Here is a 23,796-nt window from a genome sequence, read left to right as displayed (position 1 = left end):
TATTGGAGAAATATTAATTGCTCATAGATAGGCCAAGTCAATATAATAAAAATGACAGTTCTGTCTAAATCAATTTAGATATTCAATGCCATACCAATCCAATTACCAAAAATTATTTTATACAGATAGGAAAAAATTAACAAAATTCATCTGGATGAATAAGGGGTCAAAAATATCAAGGAAAACAACGAAAAAATGTGAAGAATGGCTGCTGAGCAGTGCCATATTTAAAACTGTTACAAAGTAATAATCATTAAAAATAATCTGGTACTAGTTAAGAAATAGTCATGGATCAACAGAATAGATTAAGTGCACAATAGTAAATGACCACAGTAACCTGGTGTTTGAGAAATCCAAAGATCTAAACTTTGGGGGCAAAAACTCAGAATCTGAAAATAATTGCTGGGAAAACTGGAAAGCAGTTGCAGAAACTAGCCAGAAACCTACATCTCACACTACATGCTAACATCAGGTCAAAAATCAGTAAAAGATCTAGAAAAAAACTAGGAGAGCATAGAAAAATATACAGATAAAGCAACTAAGGCAAATGATTTAAAAATAAAAAGCGTTCTTCAACTGATATTAACAAGGAATATTCAGAAAAAGAAATCAAAGCTATTAATAGGCATATTAAAAATTCTCTAAATCACTCTTGATCACGTCCAAAGAGAGAAATGATCAACTCTCAGTACAGATTGAAGCATATTTTTTCATTTTCCTTATTTTACTTGTTTCTTATTTTGCAACATAACTAAAATAAAAATATGCTGTATGTAATTGACATCATATTGCTTGCATTTCTCAATGAGTAGAGAGGGGATGTAGGGATGGTGAGTATTTAGAATTGAAAATTAAAAATGAATGTTTTTTTTTAATTCAGCAAAAAAAAGTGATTTCTCCCAAACATTTAAAAAACAATTAATTCTACTTCTACATAAACTGTTTAAAAAAAGAGGTAAACACTTAACACAATATACCAAGATAAGATCAAAATGGGTCCATGATTTAGGCATAAAGAATGAGATCATAAATAGATTAGAGGAACAGAGAATAGTCTACCTATCAGACCTGTGGAGGAGGAAGGAATTTATGACCAGAGGAGAATTAGAGATCATTATTGATCACAAAATAGAAGATTTTGATTACATCAAACTAAAAAGTTTCTGTACAAACAATACTAATGCAAACAAGATTAGAAGGGAAGTAACAAATTGGGAAAATATTTTTTAAAGTAAAGGTTCTGACAAAGGTCTCATTTCCAAAATATATAGAGAACTGACCCTGATTTATAGGAAACCGAACCATTCTCCAATTGATAAATGGTCAAGGGATATGAACAGACAATTCTCAGATGATGAAATTGAAACTATTTCCACTCATATGAAAGAGTGTTCCAAATCACTGCTGATCAGAGAAATGCAAATTAAGACAACTATGAGATACCACTATACACCTGTCAGATTGGCTAAGATGATAATGATGTTGGAGGGGATGTGGGAAAACTGGGACACTGATACATTGTTGGTGGAGTTGTGAAAGAATCCAGCCATTCTGGAGAGCAATTTGGAACTATGCCCAAAAAGTTGTCAAACTGTGCATACCCTTTGACCCAGCATTGCTGTTATTGGGATTATATCCCAAAGAAATACTAAAGAGTGGAAAGGGACCTGTATGTGCCAAAATGTTTGTGGCAGCTCTTTTTGTTGTAGCTAGAAACTGGAAGTTGAATGGATGTCCATCAATTGGAGAATGGTTGGGTAAATTGTGGTATATGAAGGTTATGGAATGTTATTGCTCTGTAAGAAATGACCAGCAGGAGGAATACAGAGAGGCCTGGAGAGACTTAAATCAACTGATGCTGAGTGAAATGAGCAGAACCAGAAGATCACTGTACACTTCAACAACAATACTGTATGAGGATGTATTCTGATGGAAGTGGATATCTTCAACATAAAGAAGATCCAACTCACTTCCAGTTGATCAATGATGGACAGAAATAACTATACCCAGAGAAGGAACACTGGGAAGCGAATATAAATTGTTAGCACTACTGTCTATCTACCCAGGTTACTTATACTTTCGGAAGCTAATAATTAATGTGCAACAAGAAAATGGTATTTACACACATATATTGTATCTAGGTTATATTGTAACACATGTAAAATGTATGGGATTACCTGCCATCTGGGGGAGGGTGTGGAGGGAGGGAGGGGATAATTTGGAAAAATGAATTTAAAAAAAAAAAGAGGTAAACATGGGATGCTACAAAATCCCTTCTATAAAACAGATAGATCTTTGTAACTAAATACAGGGATTCAAAAAGAGTAGTCCAATTTTGATAATAGTTATATTATATTTATATAAGAATATAAGATAATATTTATATTATATAGATTATTATATTATACATATATAAGAATATAAGAAAACTTTCAATAAAATATTACCAATACTATGTAATACATACTTTGATCAGGCTGCATTTATGCCAGGAATGGCAATAGATGCTGGAAAAGGTTCTGATAAAATACAATACCAATTTCTATTTGAAAACAAATGGAAAAGCATAGGAATAACTGGAGACTTCCTTAAAATGACAAAAATTACCAAGGCATAGAAATAAGACAACAAAACATTTTGAAGTGAAATAAGCACAGGCAAAGAAAAAAACAACTTTGTGTGGATACCATAATGGTTTATTTAAGAAATCAATGTAAAGAACTAATTTAAAAAATGAACACCTTCAATCATATAGCATAATCAAAAATATACCCAGACAAATTTTCAGCATTTTTGTATATAACTAATAATCCATCAGGAAGGCTGGCTCTTTGAGAGAAATACAACTATCTTTGGCCATTCTTTCCAACTATTCAATCCAAGAGCCTGAGGGAATTCGTGAGGATTGCATCATTCTTAAAAAAAGAGACACAGGTATAATAGAGGTATTCACTTCATCACATTTCTACCCCTGGGTTAGGAGAGGGTGCCCAGTTCATTACATACAAATTGAATGCTATAATGAGTAGAGCACCATGGGGTGAATATATAGTGTATAACCCATAGACATTCTGAGGTTGAGGCAAGTGTCCTCTGTCATTACAGAAATTTTGAGATTTTTCAATCCTGAATTGAATGGGCAATACCTTTGGTTTTTGGCTATCAATATGTATTTTGTCCCATTGAAATACATGTGGCAACATCATTCACATCTTGTAGCATTCCACAGTGAGAGAGCAAAGGACAGTTTGGCTTTCAGTGTTTTAAAAGTCTTAACTTGCTCTGGTCCCCATTCAAGAAGAAGATGATCAGGACCTTGATAAAATCATAGAGGGGTCTGGCAATCATTGCAAAATGAGGGATCCATATTCTACAAAAACTGGCCATGCCTAGAAAACTTTGAATCTGCTTCTTTGAGACTGGATCTGGGAGGCTTAAAATAGCCTCTTTTCTCTCTGTTAGAGATCAAGAGGTGGGGGTGAGATTGAGACCCAAATATTTGACTGACTGACAGGAAATGTGGGTCTTTAGTAGGGAGACCCTGTATCTTCTTGATGCTAGAAAGTTTAGAGTCTTTGCCAGTGGTCCTCAAACTTTAAGTAGGGGGCCAGTTCACTGTCCCTCAGACAGTGGGAGGGCCGGACTACAGTAAAAACAAAACCTCACAATCTGTCTCCTCTCCTCAGCCCATTTGCCATAAACATCCTCAGTGGGCCGAATCTGGCCTGCGGGCTGTAGTTTGGGAACCCCTGGTCTTTGTGGGCGCCATCAGGGACTCCTCTCTGGTGAAGCTGCCCAGTAAAATATCATTGACATGATGTATGAGACTGCTCTCTGACAGTATAAGGTCTTGCAAATCTTTCCCTCGGGCTTGCCCAAACAAATGAGGGCTGTCATGAAAAGCCTGGGGCAAGACAGTCCAAGTTAGTTGGTGAGGGAGTTCCCCTGGCTTAGCCCATTCAAAAGCAAAAAGGAATCTTGAGTCCTCATGCAAAGGAATACAGAAAAAACCGTCTTTAAGGTCCAGAGTGGAGAACCATTGTGTATCCCCTGGGATCTGCTTAAGAATTGTATATGAATGGGCACCATAAGATGAATGGGAATAACAGCTTCATTAAACTAAACATTTCTGCATTAACAGAGTCCAGCTCTGGTGGGGAGGAGAGTTGGATAGTGTAGGATCTGTGATCCCCCTGTTGGTGAGGGGGCAGCTCTGGAGGACAATCAGGAGGGTCCTGCTGAGGGCTACCAGGGGGTACAGACGCCCCTTCCTCCCCAAAAGAGTGGAAAAGACAGGGTCATTCATGGGATCAGCATCCATCCCTAGTTACTCCAGAGTAAACTTAACCTGCAACATCCTGCAAATTACCTGTAGCGAGCTGTCGTCTCCAGAAGCTGCCGATAGCTCTCTGGGAAGAGATCTGCTGTGTCCACTCAAATCTCTCAGACAGAGTCTTCTTTTTGTAGTGAACCGTTGTCTCCAGGCAGTTGCTGTTAACTCTTGTCCAGAGAAGTGACTTCCCTTCCTGCAGAGAGCCCCGTCAGGCCTGATGTAATGCAGAGACTTCTCCTATCTCTGGAGTGGTGTCCTCTTTTATCCTCCCAGAGAATGGGCGTGGGATAATGCAAGGGCTTCTGGGAAGAACCACTTCAACCAATGAGCTTGCTCCTTCTAGGATTCCTAAGGTGTAAACTCCCTTTACAGGTCTGAGCCAGAGAACTGTCAAGTCAACCTGAGTTTTCACCTTGTAATTGTCCAGACAACCTGAGTTCTCACCTAGTAATCCTAACAATTACCCACAGTTTCAGATCCTGGGAGAGACCCATAAAGGCCTGAACATAAGGGACCTTCGTCCATTTGCCTTGTTTCCTGCAAAGTAAATCTAATTCCCTAATAGTAGCAAAATTGATGGAGCCATTAATAGGTCACGTCTCATGGTTGTCGAACTTATATTGAGGCTAAACCGCATTACAAAAGTGAATAAGCCTTTTCCTTTTGAAATCTTTGAGGCCGAATTTGTCCCTATTTCTCAAGAGTCAGCAGAATGATGAATCTTTAGGGCTTGAGGAGAAGAGCTGACCCATCTTTGCCACCACACAAGCTCAAAAACTTCTTAATTCTATAGGTCCACCTGAACAGACCTCTCTGTCGTCAAAACCATTTAGTACTGGCTAAGTAATAGTGTTTTCAATCAGTGAAATAGGTTAGGTTCACAGGACAAAATAGCCAATAACTATACCAATCTAGTTTATAACAAACCTAAACACTCCAACTTTTGGATAAGAACTCATTATTTGATGAAAACTATTGGAAAAGCTGGAAACTAATATGGCAGAAACTAGGGACTGGCCCATGTCATACCAAGATTATGTCGAAATTTTAGACATAATAAGTGATATTATAAGCAAATTAGAAGAATATAGGATAATTTTCCTCTCAGATCTGTGGAGAAGGAGGGACTTTGTGACCAAAATAAACCAATAAAAAGAACTGGAACTCATAAATGAACACCAAATAGACAATTTTGATTATATTAAGCTAATTTTTTTTACAAACAAAACTCATGCAGACAAGATTAGAAGGGAAGCAATAAGTTGGGAAGACATGTTTACCTTTAAGGGTTCTGATAAAGGCCACATTCCTAAATTATATAGAGAAATGACCCAAATTTATATATTTGAGACATTCTCCAATTCATAAATGGTTAAAGGATAGGAACAGAAAATTTTCAGATGAAAAAGTTGAAACCATTTCTAGTCAAATGAAAAGGTGCTCTAGATCACTGTTGATCAGAGAAATGCAAATTAAGTCAACTCTGAGATACCACCAAGCACCTCTCAGATTGGCAAAGATGACAACAAAAGATAATGACAAACGATGGAGGGGATGTGGGAAAACTGGGACACTAATATATTGTTCTTGGAATTGCAAACAGATCCAGCCATTCTGGAAAGCAATTTGGAACGATGCTCAAAAAAGTCAACAACCTCTGCATACCCTTTGTCCCAGCTGTGTTTCTACTGGGCTTATATCATAAAGAGATTTTAAAGGAGAGACAGATACCCACATGACTAAAAATGTTTGTAGCAGCCCTTTACATAGTGGCTAGAAACTGGAAATTGAGTGGTGCCCATCAATTGGAGAATGGCTGATTAATTTATGGTATATGAATGTTATGGAATATTATTGTTCTATAAGAAACAACCACCACAATGATTTCAGAAAGGCCTGGAGAGACTGACATGAACTGATGCTGAGTGAAATGAGCAGAACCAGGAGATCACTGTACACTGCAACACAGTATTATACAACAATCAATTCTGATGGACATGACTCTTTCCAACAATGAGATGATTGAGGCCAGTTTCAACAATCCTATGATGAAGAGAGCTATCTACCCTCAGAGAGAGAGGACTGTGGGAACTGAATGCGGATCAAAAGATAACATTCTTACTCTTTTTTCGTTGTTCATTGCCATTTTGTTTTTTTCCTCATTTTCTTTCCTTTTTGATCTGATTTTTCTTGTGCTGCAAGATAATTGTATAAATAAGTTTGTATGTTTATAAATATGGGTTTAACATATACTTTAACATGTATAACATATATTGGATTGCTTGCCATCTAGGTGAAAATGGTAGGGGAAAGGAGAGGAAAATTTCTAAGAAAAGACTGTAAGTCAATGTTCATAAATTGTTCATGCATGTGTTTTGAAAATTAAAAAAATAATTTAAAAAACCCAAAAATATAAAACAATTTGCTCAGTGATTCTCCAATAGATAGACATCCTTTTAATTTACAATTTTTTACCACCTCAAAAAAGCTGCTGTAAATCTTTTTGGACCTACAGGTCCTTTTTCTTTTTTGTTTTTCTCTCTTTAAGATAAATGTCTAGAGGGGTATTTCTTGCTCATAGGCTATGAATGGTTTTATAGCCCTTTTTGATAGTTCCAAATTGCTCTCCAGAATGGGTGAATCAGTATAAAATTTCAGCAATGGGGCAGTAGTGTACTAATTGTCTGAATGCTTTGCAGCATCTCCCCTCTGGTTTCTATGATGAACCTGTCTGGTTTTGAGTCTCCAATGACAGTGGAACGAGGGGAACTAGACACGTTCCATCATGCTCAATGGTCTCCTTCCAGGTCTGCATGAATTTTCTAGCGGTGTTCAGGTAGAGGAGAGGAAAGGAGGCTTAGGGGGAAGTAAAAGTCTCCACATGTATTCTCCCTGAGCTCTATGAAGTTTCCCTTGTCTCAAGCCTCTGGAGCTAGGAGAGAAGGCGGGCTCCTCCCACTCTGCTCCATGAGACTCCTGCTGAACCTCCTTTCCCTGTATTTAGTGTTTCTAGCACTGACATAGTGAGAGTAACTCCGTCACTCACAGTGGTTTGGACTCATATCGCCATTACTGTCCATAGCATTTTCTTGGTTCTGCTCCTTTCACTCTTCACTGTTTCCTGCAGGTCTTTCCATGTTTTCTAGAATCCATTAGCTCATCATTTCTTACATGTCAAATGGTGTTTCAAGCCCTTTTCAGGATCCCTTTGGTGCCTTTCCTTGTGTAAAGCATTTACACCCATTCAAATTCTATATGAAAGCCATTTGTAGGTGGGTTCTTTTGCCAATCCCCCCCTTTTGACCATATATTATAACAGATTTTAGGTCATGGTAGGGGAGTGTTAATTGGAGGCTACACTCATTCTGGTTACTCTATAGCTTTCTGCAAACTTGGGCCTTTTTTCTCAGGATGTTGGTGATTGAAATAAGAGGGAACAGCCATGACCATTCCACAATCCTTTAAGGACTGCAAAGCATGTTCCCAAAATGACTCCCTTTACCCTTCACAACAAGCCAGGGAAGCAGGGGCTCTTGGCCTCCTGATTTTACAGATAAGGAAAGTGAGGCAGACGGAGGGTCGGGAAGTTCTTGCTCAGGCGCACACAACTACTGAGCCGGAGACCATATGCGGACTCACGTCTCCGGGATTTCAGGGTGAATGCTCTGCTCCCTCACTGCATTTGCGAGAGGCAGATGACTTTCATGTCCATGCAGAGCACAGACTCCCATGACAAAGTGAGGAGCCGGCCTGCAGCCTTGAGGGTGTGCAGGGAAGGACGGGGTAGTCAGCCTGTGAAGGGAAGCCTGATGGAGACTGTGCAGGGCTTTAAAAGTCAAACAGAACCGTTTGTATTTCATCTTAAGGGGCAAGTAGGGCCAAGGAATCTTCTAGACCATCACGGTGACAGGGTCAGAGATGTGCTTTCTGAGTGTGGGAACTGTGGCTGGTTGATTGCCTTTTATTAATGACCAAGAGTGGGGGCTCAGGGCATGCTTTCTGCAAGTGTTGTTTAGCTGAAAGTCTGTTTTCCATTAGTATGAACTTCCTCTGAGAGCCACGGGAGGCACTCTTCCCTCCCTGCCCACTGGAAACCTGATTTTGGTACTCCTGGGGGCACCCCAGGGTGTGAGAACCGTTAGGTGGGGGATGGCACAAGGCAGGAGGTAGTGCGCAAGCGCACTCCAGAACTCTGACTCCGCCCCTTTCCTTCCTGTCACTTCCAGTCACTTCCTGTCACTCCCTGTCACAGCTCGGTAGACATCTTTGGGTCTGTGCCTTGTAGCTGTTGACCATGAGGGGTTGAGTGCTGAGGGGGTCGCAGTCTCGGGGCCAGGTCGGGCAGGCACTGGCGAGGACTCGTGTGGCCGTGAGTGGGCCGCGTGGCGCGGGCGGACTGGGCTGGAAGGCAGTAGAGAGCTTTTCCCGCTGTTGGGGCCTCTGCTGAGCCTCAACCGCTTGGGCGTTTTTCCCTGGTGGCGTTTTCCCGCCACCCGGGAAATCACAGGCCGGGCCTGACTTGTCTGTCTCTGCTGGTGTAGAACAGGAAATTGGGGCCAGAGTGTAGTTCTAAGGGCTTAGAGACTCCATAGAGGCACATTGTGCCTCCTTGGAAAGGGTGGGGCAGGGAAGGAGCAGGAAGTGACTCTGGAAGAGTCCTCCCACCCAGGCGGGTTTTTGTGTCACTGACAAAATGGCGGAGAGGAAACTGGATTTGGCAGTACCCTCTACTTCAGGGGAGGAGCCAAGAGAGAGGCCAGGGCCAGCGGGTTGCATGAGTGATGACACGGCGCCGGTCCTCTTCCAGAACGTGTCTCCTGAACGTTCTGTTTCTCAGTCAGCCCCAGGGGAAGCGGGTATCATTGAGAGTATTCAGCTGGAGAATTTCATGAGCTATTCCAAGCTCGGGCCCGTGAGATTTGGGTCCAGTGTCAGCTTGGTGGTGGGACACAGCGGGAAGAGCGCATTGCTGGCAGCCCTGATAGTGGGTCTGGGCGGGAAATCCTTAGGATTGTCTCTCAGACAGTTTGTGAAAGAAGGAGAGACTTCCGCTACCATCTCCGTTACTTTAAGGAACACAGGGGAAAAGGCTTTTAAGGCTGAGGTTTTTGGGGATTTCATAACTGTACAGCAATGCATCTGTGTAGATAGGAATCCAAGTCACCAACTAAAAGACCAAGCAGGAAACCTAGTTGTTTGTGAGGGAGACGAGCTGCCAGCCATTCTCGACCATTTTAAGATCAGAGTAGACAATCCCGTGACCGTTTTACACCAAGAGGTGGGTGAGCAGTTACTGCAGATCAGAGATGATAGTGACAGATACAGATTATTTCTGAAAGCAACCAAGCTTGAGGGGATGAGGGAGGAGTATTCAGAAATTCTAGAGAAAAAAGCAAGTAACGAGCAGAGTCTAGAGGAAGGGAAAGAGCAGCTTCAGAGACTCAATGATGAGCTCACAGTATTAGAGAGACGTCATGAGAATTTGATTCATATGATGGATGACTTAGAAGACTTGAGTTGTGAGATGGGTTGGGCAATTGTAATTGAAATTGAGAGAGACATTAATAAAAAGATAAGTAATATGAGTGTTGAAGAACAGCGTAGCAGAGAATTAGAACAGGAACAGGAATTTTCCAAGTCCAGATTAAATGAAGCAGAAAAGAGCCTGAAAGTCATCATCAAGAACATAGAAATGTTAAATGAGGACCACATTGTATTACAGCAGGAATACACTGAAGCAAAAGAAAATACCAAGAAAATAGATATGGCCTATACTCAAATGCAGTCTTTATATAATTTGTCTGAAAATGAATTGAATAAATTAGAAATAGTGGCAAGACAGCTTCATGATGAAATTGAAAACAAGAAAACAAATCTAGAACCAGCAGAATTGGAAAGAAAGAAAAACATTTTCACGTTGACAGAAAGATTAAAGACCCTCAGAAAGCAAGAATATTCACTTGTACAAGATATAAACATTATTCACGAAACTGTACAAAAAGATGATGAAGAACATTTTAGACTTAAGAGAGAAGAGTCTCATGTACAGGAATTGCTTCATGAGGAACAAAGCCAGCTAAGGCAGTGGAAGGATTGTAAATCTGAGCCACTGAAAAGGTTCGGACCCCAGATTGCAGCCCTTGTGGAAGCAGTAGACCATGCCCATAGGCAAGGGCACTTTACTCACAAACCACTAGGCCCACTAGGAGCTTGCATTCGTCTCCGAGATCCTGAATTTGCTTTGGCTATTGAGTGCTGCTTGGGGGGCCTTCTCCTTCACTTTTTCTGTGACAACCACAATGATGAGCTGATTCTTCAGGGGCTGATGAAAAACATTTATCCATCAGGCTCTCCAGGACCACAGATAATTGTGTCACCATTTGATTGTGAATTGTATGATGTCACAGGCAGAGCAGCGGATCACCCAGAATTTCCAACAGTTCTCAAAGCCTTAGAAATACGTGATGCAGTGGTGGCCAATACTTTGATTGATATCAAGGACATACAGTCTGTGCTGCTCATTAAAAGTAACTCTGTGGCCCATGCAGTGATGCAGGGTGAGGAATTTCCCAAGAACTGTTGCAAAATTTTAACTGCCTCTGGTGATGAAGTGTTTGAAGGACACTATTCCCCATGTGAAAAACCCAGACCTACTTACTTGGGTGATATGGACATTGAAATAAATAATTTGCAGAAAGAAGTGGAAAATAAAATAGCACAGTTGTCTTCATTTCACCAACATATTAATTTACTTGAAAATGATCTCAAGAAGAATCGAGAAACTATTGACAATCATTACAAAACTTTAAATGAAATGAGGGTTCAACGAACAGATATTACTTCAGAAATAAAAGATCTTGAGAATCAAAATGAAAACCAGTCAAAAGAAATCTCGGGTCTGGAAACTGTAGCTCAGGAAATTAAAGAAAGTATTAAAGCAGTCGAGAAAAAAATTCAGTCTCGAAAGGCAGAGATGGAGAACTTAAGACAAGTGAGAATAAACAGTGAAGAGAAACTGAAAGATTTTGAGTCCAAATTTAATCAAATTTCAAATTTATCAGAATCCTTTATGGAAGAACGAAACGCCGCTGATTTGGAAGTGAGCATCCGACACAATTCCATGAGGCGTTGTACAACTAGGCTTCAGCAACAACTATATTACATCCAAAACATTAAAGAGGAGCTGGACATGAAGAAGAGAGAACTCCAGAGGGCGTTAATTCTGGCCGAACACACATGTCCTCAGCGTATGGAAGTTACAAGAATGCCCTCTGTTGTTTATAATGAAATCAATATGTTACAAGAGGCTATAGAATCAGAAACCTATGCTCATGGAAACCGAGAACAAATAAGGGACCAGTACATAGAGGTCAAAGAAAGATGTGCAGAGGTAAATGGTCAAGTGAAAAATTTGAAAAAACTTGTTAGAAACCTGAAGAAAATGGCAACCCAGAAATTTGGGTCATACAACAGACAGAGAAGAAGTCTTTTTAAGCAATGCAAGTTTTACTTTGACAGCTTACTATCTCAGTGGTCTTTCTGTGGGGAAATACATGTGGATCATGAGAACGAGACCCTTTCTATAACTATCCAGCCTGCAGAGGGGAGCGGAGCAGCTGTGGATGCCATGAACGCCTTCTCAAATAACAGACACGCTTTGTCAAACTTTTTATTCATTCTTACCTTATGGTACATCACAGGATCGCCTTTCAGATGTTTTGACTCATTTGACATCTACATGGACAGAAACCAAAGAAAAATCGCCATGGACATGATCCTCCAGGTAGCCCATTCTCAACCACACCACCAGTTCCTCTTATTCATTCCTCAAGACATGCACTGTCTTCCTCCAAGTTCACTTGCTGAAATAGTCCAAATATCAGAACCTGAAAGGGAGGTAACCCTGCCTCCCCAAGAAGTCAGTTCAGAAGAAGAAAGTCAATAAATCTTTAAAGTCGTGTTTTCTGTTCATTTTGTGTTTGCTTGCTTGTTTTTCTCAAAGTATCAACGTGGTAATTTGACAAATGTTCCTACTTGAAAACATTTTCAGGAAGGCAGAGTCAAGACAGAAGAGTAGCGGGAAGAAGTTTAACATGTTACCCCCCACCACCACCAAGCCTCTTCCATAAAAATTTAGAAACTACCTCCACACAAAATTCTGATCAGGAAATTCCAAGGAAAAGTCCCCCACTCCCGGCAGATGAGAGAGAAACATACATAACTGTGGACACTGATGATGATATCAGATTGCTTGCTTTCTTGGGGAAGAAACCTTTGGCTTGCAACATTTTGCAAAAATGAATAGTGAAAAGTATCTTCGAATATATTGAGGAAAATAAAATACTATTGAAAAATAAATACAACAACTTAATGTACCACCTAAAAAGTAATATCAGGCTATGTCAAGCTATGTTTTGATGAAAACAGCTTTCTCTGAAATGCAAATTAAGACAACTCTGAGGGACCACTACACATCTCTCAGATTGGCTAACGTCACAGGAAGTGATAATGACTAATGTTGGAGAGGACTTAGGAAACCTGGGACATTAATAGATTGCGGATGGAGTTGTAGAGCATTTCAACCCTTCTGGAGAGTAATTTGGAACTGGGCCCAAAGGACTATGAAACCCTGCATATCATTTGATCCAGCAGAGTTTCTAATGGGCTTGTAAATCAAATAGACCATAAAAGAGGAAGAGACCCACATATGCAAAAATGTTTGAAGCTGCCCTTTTTGTTGTGGCAAGGAACTGAAAACTTTGTGAATACCCAACAGTTCAGAATGACTTAATAAATTGCGATATATGAAACTTATGCAATATTATTGTTCCATAAAATACGATCCTGCAAGATGCTGTCAGATTGGCTTGGAGAAATAAAATGAACAGAGAGATTAAAGACCCTCAGAAAGCAAGAATATTCAATTATACAAGATATAAACCTTATTCATGGAACTACATAAAAATATGATAAAGAACATTTTTGACTTAAGAGAGAAGAGTCTCATGTACAGGAAATGAGCAGAGCTAGAAGATCTTTGAACATTGCACCCACATACAATGATCGATTTTGATGGACATGGCCCTTCTAACAATGAGATTTTTCAGGACCTTCCAATGATCTTGTGATGAAGACAGCCATCTGCAACCAGAGAGAGGACTGTGGGAACTAAGTTGGACAATAACATAGTATTTTCATTTATTTGTTCTTGTTATCTTGCATTTTGTTTTCTTTCTCTTTTTTTTTCCTTTTTCATCTGATCGTTTGTGATAATTCATTGCAGCATGATAATAGTAGAAAAATATTGAAGAATTGCACATGCTTAACATATATTGAATTAGTTGCCATTTTAAGAGAGGGTATGGGGAAGGGAGGCAAAGAATGAGAACATAAGATTTTGCTAGGGTGAATGTTGAAATTTTTCACTTTTTTGTTGTTTGCTTGCATTTTGCTTTCTTTCTCATTTTTTCACTTTATTATCTGATCTTTCTTGTGCAGTTTAACTGTGGAAATATGTATAGAAGAAACTGCACATGATTAACATATATTGCATTGCTTGTCTTCTTGGGAGAAGGTGGGGAAAAGGGAGACAAAAAATTGGGACACAGGGTTTTTCATCCTTGAACACTGAAAATTATCTCTGTATAGGTTTTGAAAATAAGAAACTTTTTTTTTTTAAGTGTGAGCTTCTGTATGTTTGGGCCTGAAAATTTCTCTGAAAAATGAACCATCCAAGTTAAAAAAAAAAAAAAAAAAAAAAAAAGAGTGCCTCCCATGATTGGATAACCAACCCCAAGGCTCAATCTGATCAATGGTTCTTGATCCAGATGCCGCTGTCTTTTAGTTAATGTTTTTTAGCTTAGTCCCCAACTTTTAGAAAGGACCCAACTAAATGGATCCTTGGTTACTTTTTTTGCCTTGGCTCTGTACTTTTTATAATGAGAGTTCTAAGGTCCTGGAGTTTCTTTACAATTCAGTAAGATGCACCTATGATGCATCAGGTATGGGACTGGAATGGGAATGCAGAGATCCAAACCAGTCCTGCTTCTCTAGGTGGGGAAATTCCAGGTGTCCCAAGATCCAGTTCCCTTGCTCCTTATCAAAGCTGACCCCTCTGCCTGTCCAAACCATCTCATTCCACAGCATCTCCTCCAACAGAAGCAATTCTCCTTTGGTGTCTTCACTCTTTCATTCACTTTTGACCTCTCCCTCTCTCCTGACATTCCCTACTGCCTAGAAGTATGACTATAGCTTTTCTCATTCTAGGAAAGCTCCTCCTTTGATCTTTCTATCCCTACTAAATAGCAATTAGTTTCTGAATACATTTCTCCCCCTTACCCTACCCAAGAAGTCATCCTACAAAATACCCTCAAGCAAAGCAACTCAGTTTATTCATTCACTTCACACAGTTATTGAATTTATACTAGTGTAATATTAACAATTTGCTATTAAATCTCAAAACCGACTGATAATGGGGATGCCCTTATAACTATAGATTATATTATTGAGTGTGCATTACAAATAGGGGGAAAATATTTCTGTATCGCCACGTTCCAAAATCATAGGGACAACTTTCAGTCCTTAAACCTGTAAGAGGTTAAAGTTTGAGGCTATATACCAAAATATTCGCAGTAACACTTGGTGCTCACAAAGAATCTGGAACAAAATAGAAGCCTGTCGATTGCAGAAATAAATGAATCAATTTTCATGAGGGAGAGAAAAGCATGTATTAAGTCTTCTCTGTGTCCTGGCGCACAGAAGGTGCTTTTCAATACTACAAAGCAAGCTCTGTGCAGAGACTCTACAAGAACCATCTCATCTATTGCACAGAATGGCACTGCCTTCTGATGCAGGAGTCCCCCCATCTCACGGGGACTGTCTGACCTCTGAGCCCAAGGGGGTGGAAGGACAAGTCCCTTAGGGATCTGTTGGGGACCAAAGGCCCAAGGCGAGGGCTTATGTTTTTGAGACCCTTGCCTCAGGAACCCTAAACGCAGGTGGGCTTGGGCTGGTCCCCTCCGTCCTCCTCCTCCCACTTCTCATCCCTGGGCCATTTATCTTTAGACTTCAGGTTACTCAGGGAACCACCAGGGAAAGCCCACTGATTTTGGAAAAGGTGGATCCCCCACCCCCTGCTGAGCACCAGTGCCGGGTCACATCAGATCCCTCCATGGGACCAACTTCCTTCACTGAGCACCTGCAGACATCTCCCTGCAGGCAGCCTCCCTCCTACATAAATCTTCTTGAGCACATTTCTCCTCCCCTCCCTTACTGCCTCCTGCTCATTTTCCTCCTGTCAACCAGCTTCTCCTTCTCACTTACCCCCCCCCACCACCACTACAGGTGGCCAGAGCTGCCAGTGGGGTTTACTGACGGTTGTCATGGTTTGACCAGGGCAGGGAGAGGGAGGACCCAGGGACCAGGACTTCTGCCCAGTGACCTCCTGCTGCCTGTGCAGATGATCCCCTGTGTAGCGGGCCAGGAGACAAGAATCCATTCCAGGCCCTGAATCTTACAGTAGCTTGGCTCACCCAAACTCCCTTTCCTCATTGAAATAGCAGAGAATGCTTCTTAATATAGTCAATTAATAGTCTAGCAATGGACCCAAATGCATACACGGCTCTTTGGATTAAAGGCAAACCTTTGAATTTAGGACTGGGGAAAAACAGCCCTTGATAGAGAGCAAAGGCATTTGGGAGAAAGTGACTTGACAATGATATGATAAACTTTACCCTGATGTGTATCTAAACTATTTGCATCTCTGTCTCATTAACCAAGATCCGGGTGTTGATCCTTTATATCTCAGTAGATCTTGTTTGTTAGAGAAAAGTATAGGACCTTCAAAGATGGACTTTGAGGTACATATATTGTCTCTGTGTTCAATAAACTGTGAAGAGTTCTGACTGAATTCTTTTGCCTGGATCCTTCACCCCCTCATTCACTTGGGGAGGGGGATTCCTACACTGCTGTCCCCTCTCCCCCAACCCTTGGGTTGTGTGCATGCATTCACATCATGCCCATGTCCACAGAGACTATTTGGTACTCTTATGTAGTAATGTAGAGAGAGAAGAAGGGGGCCTGTCCATCTAGGGATATCAACTGAAGGAGTACTCCTAAATGAGCTACTCCTGTCTGAGAATGGATTGAACCTCGAGGGAGGGGGAGAGAGGAAGGGAGATAGAAGAATAAAGAGGGAGGAGAGAGGGGAAAAGAGGGAGATTTAGACAAAGTCTTTAGGAGAATTTGAGAGGACACTTTTAACTGGATTGAATCGGTAGAGAAAAAGATGTCATCTGTGGTGAGCCTTGAAGAGAAAAAAAAACTTTGGACAATACCCTGGTACATCATAGCTGGAGGCATTAATATTATCCCATTTCACCTATGAGGAAGCCAAGGGGAGGAAACTAGCAAGAACCAGGGACAGAATTTGAGCCTAAGGTCTTTTCTAACTCCAGCCTTTGTTACAATAGGTCCATCTTTCCAATAATGCTTCCTAGTTCACAAAACATTTTGCCTCCAAATCCCCATTTTCCAGATAAGGCCACTACTATTTTTCAATCCTTAACTCCTACATAAATAAGAGCCTCATTTTGTAAAGGCTACACTTTACAAATAGTTCAGGAAAGATAGGAATCTGCGTTCAGCCCACCTTCTTTCCGCTACCTTATAAAATAACACCCCCCCCCAAAACCCAGCCCTCTACAAATCATACACTTAGAATTGAAATTAACCATACAAGCGAGGAAGGGGTTTTTTCAGGGGCTGGAATTAAAATCTGGTATAACTGTCTTAGTTGCAAGCAAGCAGTTTTTGTGCAAGGAAGATTTTTGTTTAGTCAATTGATTTCCAAAATACCTCCACTCTTCGTTTGAAGGTGTGATTCTATTTTAGGTTCACAATTTTTAAACAGCTTGTCCACACACATATGTACATCTGTTTATGTACGAAGATATGTATATACACATGGATGTATGTTTATATTGTTCTATTTCTCCTGTCTCCAATTGTCGCTCCTGTCCCAGGAGTGTGGGTTTCAGAAGGATGAGCAAAAGGCAGTGTGCTTGGAAAACTCTCAATGAATCAGTTTTGCAGATGGGACACTTTGAATCCAAACAGCCTGGGCGGGATTAAGCAGGGAGGCGCTGTTTCCAGGCCTCTGAACAGCCACCAGGCCCTCCCGGGACTTCGGCCAAGGACCGGTCAAGTCCCTGCAGAGCTGCTCAGGAAACCGCCTCTGTTCTAAAGGTAAGGTGGGGGGGGAGGGGAGGTGGGGGAAGGTAAGTCATTTTTCAAAACTCTCCCCCCTTCCAAGCGTTTCCTAGTCCAGGCTGTTGACTTCATAAATTTATAATTTAAAAAAAAAAAACCAAAACTTGTAAAATGACATTTTGGAATCCTGAGTCCCCTTTGGAGAGTTGAGCATTTTCAGTCCCCTGGTTCAAGAAAGTTCCAGGCGGCTGCGACTCAGTGTTCACGTCCCTCACTCGGAGTCCCCCCTGCCCCCTCCCTTCCACTCCACTACTCCGGCCAAGGCCCGCGTGGGAAAAGTCGTGGCCGTCGCTGGCTGAGCCCCTCCCCACAAGGCCCCTCCCCACGGGAGCTCTGGGCTGGGGAACTTAACCTGAGGGCGGGGAGTTGCCGGGCGGAGGTCCCACAGCGGGGACCCCCGACCTCAGAGCGGTTCCGAAAGCCGCTCCCACTTCCGCTGCTGCTCCACTCCCAAGGGCAGTCACTTGCTCAGGTCCTGGCCCCGAACTAGTCCCGGTCCAATGGTCCAGCCCCGGGCTCCAGGTAGACGGCTGCGCTCGGGCCGCGGGGCTGTCAGCCATCGCTTCCCATCCAGCCCTGCCCTTCTTCCCGCTCGCCCTCGGGGCACAACGCGGGCTCCGGGTGCGGACCGGGAGCGCCTGGGGCCGCCTCCTCTTGGGCTCACGGGGAGGACCGGACCCCGGACCTGGACCGGAGTCCCCGAACAGCCAGTCTCTGAGGACCAGGCAGCCCTCGGGTCCCGCGGAGCGGAGAGTTGTGGTGGAGCAGAAGGAGGGGGGGTCCAGGGGCAGGGGCGGGAGGCGGCCCTGGGGCCCGGCCCCATTGGCCACCCGGCCCTGCCTCTGAAAGGGGATAGGGCCTGGGCGGTCCCGCCCCCAAGCAGGACGAGCCTATCGCAGGAGTGCGAAGCCCAGATAAGTGTAGCGCCGGGAGGAGAGGGGGCTGTTCACAGAGACTGCCAGACTGCCAAACCGCAGCCATGCAATACCCGCTCGCCCGGCCCGGAACCGGCATGGGCTCCCCTTGTACGCGCCTGCTCCGCTGCTGCAGCCTGTGCACCCGACGGCCTTCTACGTCGCTAACATCCCGGGTAGGGGCCACGGAGCCCCACTGCCCCTCGCCGCTCCCACCCTGCCTCCCCCAACTCCGTCACCAGTCTCGTGTCCTCCTACCGGAGCCCCATCTACCAGCCCACGCCGAAACACCCGGCCGCACTGGCTGCCACCTACGGGACCGACACCTTCTCGGCCCGCTCTACTCCTCCCGCCGGACCGGTACCCACTACTCCCACGCCCTGCTCCGGCACGACCCCCTAGGTTGTCTTGCTAATTCTCCGTCGGTTCTCTGACCACACCGGGGACTCACATTGGTTTTCCTGCACGGCGTCCTCTGACCCTCCGATAACTAGGGAGTGGCCGGGCCTGGTGAGAACCCGGCTGGGGGCCCACAGGGGCCCCCTCGGAGTAGCGCTGGACTTGGGCATAGAGGGGCCTTTGGGCGGGGAGAGCTTAACATTTCCTTGCATTCCTGTATCAGTTCTCCGTGGGGGAAGGGATGGCTAGGGAGGGGCGGGGTCGGTGTGGGAGCTAAGGGAGAACGCAAGAGGTGCAAGGAATTAAGTGGGTTCAAGGGAGTCCCCGATTCCCTCGGGCATGGAGAGCCTCAGGCAGCGCTGGCGCCTTCGAGGCTGGACTCGGTTCAACAAGTTTGTGCAGAGAAAAGAGCCGGAGGCTTTCGGTTCATTCAGGAAATCTGGAGTTCCCGGGGTTTTCCTGGCTGCGTGGAGCGGCCCCTTCCCGGGAGTCCTGCGCTCCGCTGGGTAATTTTATCGACCTCCTCAATGCAACAAATTCAGGAAATCTCCACTTGAGAGCCGGGATCCGCTTTTCTGGTGTTGTTCATTTCCTCTGTGTGGGATGTGACTTCATGGCAGCTAAAATTCACCAGCTGCTTCCCTTTTTGTGGACGTTTTGCAGCAGTCTGCAGGCTGACACAAGCAAACTCTCCAAAAACAAGGCCAGATTTTTAGACGCAGGCGGACGGGACGGACGGACCAAGGGCACGGGGATCTCTGGACCCGAGCGAGGCCGGCGGCCGGGCGTCTGCGCGCCTCCGCGCGTGACATTTAATGTGGCCTGCTTACGGGTCCGGGCCATTTGCGGGCCAACTGGGCAGGGATTTCTCCTGAGTTCTAACTCGGGCCCAAGAAAGTTGCCCCAGCTTGCCTGGATCTATGCAACTTTTCGTGGCTGCGTTGTTAAAACGCAGCATCAGCCGCGGGGGAAACGGACTCACTTATCACTACTGGAACGGGAGTGTGTGGGAGGGGGTGTGGAGCCCTTCACTGGGAAGGGAAGATTAAAGGAGTGGATCCAGAAAGAAGCGCTTCCTGCGACCCCCACTCCTTCCCATCTGGGCTGCTGCAGAGGAAGCTCCTGGGTCAGAGCCGGCCTAAGTTAGTTAGGTTACGGGGCGTTTCCAGCCGCGCTGGAACGGGCTCCCGGGGATCTCTGGGGCCGTTGGCACAGTTTCCTTGGGTTACCGCTGTGAAAGAGCAGAAAGAAGCTCTTTTCTTCTTTGGGGTTTTCGAGATAGACCCACGGGAAACACCTGGACCGAAATGTCGCCATAACCCCAGGGGGGCCTTTAACTGGCCTCCTCAGAGAGCCGGGGGCGAAATCACCGAAGCCAAGAACCTCTTCAAGAGGATGGAAACTTCTCGGTGCGCCCCGGCCCAACAGCGAGCCCGATCTTACCCGCAGAGGGACCTGACCGGGAGAAGCTCTTTTTCATTCTCCACAGACGTCTTCCTTAGCCCCACGTGGAGAAATAGTGTTGAAATAGACAGAAACGAGATAGAGAGTTCTGACCAGATGATTAAATTTAAAGCATCATTTATTAGCTGTCCAGTGACTGACCCCACCAGACAGGCTAGTAGAGATCAGCCCCCAACCTTTAGTGAGGTACACTTTTAAGCACGTTTACCACATCCTTGTACAGCCTTGTGGTTACAAAATCACAAAAATCACTGACACAGCTTCTCCTATACTTCTCGTTTACAAAGGGGAAGTGTCTGGACATGAGTTAGCACACACAACAGACCCTTTCGACACCTTATGCAATATTGTCCCGTCTTTGTTAAGCTTACACCTCCTGGAAAGTTTGGCCTTTCAACACTTCTCAGAAAATCCAGGGTCTCATGCTCCGGAGGATGGAGCCCAGTCTATAGATAGCACTTCCCTAAATTGCCTATAAGCCTGAGGCCCCTTGACCTAGCAAGTGAGGGGGACAGCTTTTTGTCCATTTCATTCCCCCGTTTGTTTGGTCAAACTTGTGTTTCATCCGAGGCCAAAGGGGAACAGGTCATCCCCAGGGTAAATAACTTGACGGCCTGTATATGGTTTTGGACATTAGGTGACAAGGCACTTAATAACACAGGGGGCTATGAGGAGAAGGAGTAAGAAACAGGACAGGCCCCACAATTCCCGAGAGGGGAGTGGTCAGCCAAGGGGACCAGCTATGGAGCGATTGGCACCAAAGCAGTGAAGCTTTGAGAACAGCCTCACAGTCATCTAACCCCTTTCACAGGGAAGTCAGAGACTCCCTAATTACACCTGAGCAATTTACACAGAAACAACAAGATTCTCATAGGGCCATACACAAACCTCCCTGCTTCATGAACAGCAAATTTAACCCAGGGCAGTTCTGCACAACCTCCATCCACTGATTTTTCTAAATGGATGATGAGACTCTCTAGAGTCTGCATCTACTTGGGAGCTAAGAAGGCAAATGTAGGGCCGGAGAAACTGAGGCAAAATAGAGTCTGAGAGCTCCCAACATTCTATTAATTGCAGAGTTTGATTGACTGGACAGGACTCTCATCTCAAAGTACCCAGTGGTGAGTGTGAGTTCTTAGTTACATGTATACACACATGGCTCAGATATAGGAGTAGACCAAGGCAGGGGCAGGGTCAGAACATTGAGAGAGTGGGAACAGACTATCAATCTGGTTCTGACACTGGACATTCTGATAGGAGCCAGGAGGTCTGAACTCCCCCTTATCTTGAATTTCACATTAACAATTTATAATCTTAGAGCAAGGGGCCGTCAGTCTTCAATGAACCAAAGGGGAGGTTTGCAACTAAGAGGATTGAGGCAGAACAGTTAAGGAGACTGAGGCAGAACAATCCAGGGAAACTGAGCCAGGACAATTCTCAAAGTATAACAGTTAAGGAAACTGAGGCAGATCATTTTAGGGAAACTGAGGCAGAACCAATTAGAGAAACTGAGTCAGGATAATTAAAGATGACTGTGGCACAACATTCCACACACTTTCTCTCCTGAATAAACCAAAATAAAACTAAAAAAAGAAAAAAAAATGCAAGGACAAGTCTCTCCCTGACAACCCCAGAGTTAACAGCTGTACAAAGACTCCCTTGTTGCAAACCTGTCAGGTCCTATGCAGTTGGGGCACCATCTCAGCCAGAGAATCCAGTTTGAGATGGACAGTTCACTGTGAGTTAGGTGGTCTGCAGTCATTTGTGCACTTAACTCAGTCTCTGCTTACAGAGTAGCAGGGCTCAAGGCCCATTCAGAGGGGCAGCCCTCTCCAGGGGAGAAGGGTGAGGCTTGGAGTAGCTTCACCTGTCTCCGCTCAGAGGAACAGACAGGGCTGCAGAAAGGATCAGATTGCCAAGCAGATTATGCGCAGATCAAGGCAGGCAAACCCCAAACTTTTAGATGCCTGATATCAAAACTGAGATCACTGAAATACTAAAGAACTGGAGTTACAGACTGGAAAAACAGATCAGAGAGACTGCCAGTCCTGACAGGTGTCTGATTTCTGACTGTTTCTTAAAAAAATAATCCCAAGAACTGAGTCTGCCAGGGCAATTCTGACAGAATAAGGGGTTCCAAAACTAAAGCATCTGAACTAGTAATTTAGGGGGTAGGGTAGAAGTGCCTAAGGCAAAAATATACCAGTTTCCCCAATGTTCTATCTCATTCTCCCTTTTTTTTTCTCACGGAAAGGAATTATCAAATGACCATTCCACATAAAAATCCCAAGAATGAATCAAAATCCCTATTCATAACAGACTAGTACAGTAGCATTTACTAAAAGTTCCTCAAACATAACATCAATAGTTACACAGATTTAACAAATCCCAAATTGTAAACACACAGTAACAGATGACCCAGTCAAGATCTAACAGTCAGTCATCAACCATTCCCAAAGTCCCCTATTTCAGTCCATCAGGTATGAAGGGACAAAGCTTCTCAGTAAAAACTGCATCCTGGCGAAGATGGTCGGTGACTCTCAGTCCATGCAAAGAGTGGGTGTGCCATGCTGACAATCAAAGCTGATCAAAGCTGATCTGGGTCCCAGAAGCAAGTCAATATCCATGATTTGACACAAATCTCACAAATAAAGATTAGAACAGTCTGAGATAAATAGGCTGGTCCACCAGACTACTGCAAAATGTGAAGAGCCAGCAGCTTCCTATGTGAAGAGATGACTGCTTTACAGTAAAAGCAACCAGCTGCAGTCATAAGTCTTGACAGCAATTAGGTCTCATAGACCACTGTTAATTGTCTTCTTGTCATTTAGAAACCTTAAAACAAAATAAAATACAACTACCCAGTAACAGACAGATGACCAGGCTAAATACTTATTTGCCCAAGCATTTAGGATACAATGATTACATATAATCAGACTGAAAACAGCAAGGTATGACATAATTGAGTTGCATTAACAATTCTATTGACCATTGCTCTGATCATAAAGATCAGTTACAGGAAGAAAAATTGCAAGAACATAACTATAGCATAACATAAGCAGTCAAAACTCAACCTTCAACACATACAGGATAAAATAGTTTAACCCAGTTTTATTCCAATCAATTGTCCCACTAATTGTCAGAGGGTGGAGCTTTAAAACTCCCAAATAACATTAACTAAGTAACTATAAGCCCAAGAAATTCTACTCCAATAACAGATTCCATTAACCTTATAGTGAGAACAGTAAGAAATCTGTCCCAATAAGTTCATATTGAAGTAGATGTTTCACAAGTGAACATTATAAATGCAAATCAGTTTGCTTTTTAAAGTACCCAATATAGAGAAAAATATTTTGCTATTTCTAGAATGAGGATTTAAAAAAGCAAACGGGAATTGAAAGGAGCAAAAATAGATAT

At 43.4% G+C, this 23,796-nt stretch overlaps 1 pseudogene; it reads left to right on the top strand.

The window, feature by feature from the left end:
* Window positions 1-9,026: 9,026 nt before the first annotated feature.
* Window positions 9,027-12,278, top strand: LOC141549054 (structural maintenance of chromosomes protein 6 pseudogene; annotated as a pseudogene).
* The last annotated feature ends 11,518 nt before the right edge of the window (window positions 12,279-23,796 follow it).

This window comes from Sminthopsis crassicaudata, chromosome X (assembly GCF_048593235.1).
Source record: "Sminthopsis crassicaudata isolate SCR6 chromosome X, ASM4859323v1, whole genome shotgun sequence".
NCBI classification, from domain to species: Eukaryota; Metazoa; Chordata; class Mammalia; order Dasyuromorphia; family Dasyuridae; genus Sminthopsis; species Sminthopsis crassicaudata.
This window is presented reverse-complemented; position numbering and strand designations above follow the sequence as displayed.